At 37.6% G+C, this 2,321-nt stretch overlaps 1 long non-coding RNA gene across 7 annotated transcripts in view; it reads left to right on the top strand.

Moving 5' to 3' along the window:
- LOC123188665 (uncharacterized) overlaps nt 1–1,719 on the top strand; it is a 3,483-nt gene extending 1,764 nt beyond the window's left edge. Inside the window, exons 4-5 of one of the 7 annotated variants that reach the window (XR_006495046.1) lie at nt 347–447; nt 1,229–1,719. This is a non-coding gene — a long non-coding RNA (uncharacterized lncRNA). Of the gene's footprint in view, nt 1–346 lie in introns of all 7 variants that reach the window. The other 6 variants (XR_006495042.1, XR_006495047.1, XR_006495043.1 and 3 more) reach the window with 6 other exon arrangements.
- The last annotated feature ends 602 nt before the right edge of the window (nt 1,720–2,321 follow it).

Raw genomic sequence — 2,321 nt, forward strand, 5'->3', positions numbered from 1 at the left:
TAAAAAAGCATCATGCATCACTAATTCTTCTTCCTGGACTTGGTTTAAATTAGTGTGTGCTTGAGTGTTCGGTTATGCTGAGATGTAATTGTACAGCTGCACTTTAACCCTTTCAGTGCATTCGTGCTCTTAGTTTAGCAATGCTTCATTTTCTACTATTGGTGTTTCGGTCCAGTTCAGGTCCCATTGAAGAAAGTATTACGCGGGTTAAGAGTCAATTATTGCATGTTTGCGTTTTCTTCTTCAAGCGTGGCTTGTTATCATTATTCTATGCAGTAACCTCCCTTTTGGGTTTCCTGCATATGGTTAATCTTGTTGTAAATCTGCACATGCCATTTTACTGTAGGTGTAAATTTTGCCCTTATGTCCTATGAAAAGCTTACCATTTCACGTCTTCAGTCAGGTTTGAGAAAAAGATCAGAGTTTCATCTGTTGTGAAAGTGGAAGGTAATTAGACATCAAAAGATTAACAAGAAAGATTTATTGTGTCAAATTTGTCCAAATTATATTGATGCTATTATTTTTTAGATGACGTCGCTGTTATTCTTACTATAGATGATTTCTGTTCTTGCAACCTGATTTTCTTAGGAAGACAGTAGATTTCCCTACCGGGTGTATTTGTATTTTAAGTTTAGAAGGATGTACATGAAACATAAAATAAAGTAAAACCAACACAAGGCAGAGCCCTTTACTAGAATGCACCAAGTCATATGTACTCCTCAACCCAAGGTTGCAGCCCTGAGTATATAAATACGTGTTTCCAAAATGATGATCTTTAAAATAGATAGACCCAGCTTCCTCAAACATAACGTGATATTATGTCAAACCTATATAATCAGTACGCACAATATGTCCTCAATTTTTGAATTAGTGAATTGCATCATTTTGTCCATGTAGTGCTTACATTCTTTTGTGGGATCAATTTAACCATACATGTTGCTCCTACATTCTGGCTTTTGATCCCCGCAAACATTTTTATTGCGATGCCTAATTTTTCACGGAGTTCAAATTGTTTCAACTTAAGCTCTTGAATAAATTCAGTCCACTTTTCCTGATTTCAGATCATTACATACGTATCAGTACCACTTTAATAGTTAAAACCATGCGAAGCAATTGTGTCAAAATTAGATATTTTGGCTACTCTATTAAGAGTTTTTTTCCTAGTTGTATCTGTGTTGATCCTCATGTCCATTTGCTGATCAAGAAGCTAACATAGTAATGTGTGTAGTTGCAGCTCCAGAAAATTGGGAAGCAGTTCTTGGAGGTATTAAAAACATTAGGTTATCTGGCCAAGCCCCCGTAGATACAAAGGGCCGTGAGAAGGCTGGTTCTCTTCTTCCACCCAAGGTATTCGTCAATTGTCAGAGAGTTGTTCAGATTCAAAAGTGTAGTTTACGAAGTCCATGGACTATGAAAAATACATGAGGATGTGATCATCTTTGCGGAGAGTGTGGGTTTTATGTAATTTGAAAATTCCCTTAATTTTCTTGTGCTGTGCTACCATTTGAAATGTTTACTAGCTAGGAAGAAAATGCAGCCTGTACATGGGTTCATGGCTAATGGATTGCAGATTGGCCATGGATTTGGGCCTACTAATCCACTAATTTTTGACTGATCTCATATCGTTGCATATTCGTTGTAAGCAAAGTTTTGCACATTGATCTGCTATTTTTTAGGTGGATCTAATATTTGTTTTCCAATGGCTCCAGTTGCATTGAATGATGCTATGCAGCACTAATGATCCTCATTTGTTTACAAACCATAAGCTACATTTCTTCCTGTGTAGGAAAGAAGGTTTACAATTCTTATAACAACAATGCACTACTAGGAAAAGGGCTATAGATGATATGCTTACTAATGGCGCACCGTGCATGTGGTGCGCCACTGCTATATAGCAGTGGCGCACCAGATACAGGTGCGCCATTAGTAATATATAACTAATGGCGCACCTGGTGTGTGGTGCGTCATTAGTAGTTTTGAAAAAAAAATTGTTAGTAATGGCGCACCATGGGATAGTGCGCCATTACTAGTTGACATAGTAATGGCGCACCACACCCACGTGCGCCATTAGTAGTTTTGAAAAAATAAAATAAAATAACAATTGTTAGTAATGGCGCACCGTGCCCATTTTATTTTTTCAAAACTACTAATGGCGCACCGCACACCAGGTGCGCCATTAGTAACCCTGGTGCTAAATGCACCCCCCTTCCCCCCGTGGACCGCCTTTTCACTTTTTTAGAAAATAAAAGAAAATGATGGAAATGTCAAAAAATTTAAAAAATAAGTTTCCAATGTGATATGTGGTCTAGTTGTTGGGAAAA

The sequence above is a fragment of the Triticum aestivum genome, chromosome 2A, assembly GCF_018294505.1.
Source record: "Triticum aestivum cultivar Chinese Spring chromosome 2A, IWGSC CS RefSeq v2.1, whole genome shotgun sequence".
NCBI classification, from domain to species: Eukaryota; Viridiplantae; Streptophyta; class Magnoliopsida; order Poales; family Poaceae; genus Triticum; species Triticum aestivum.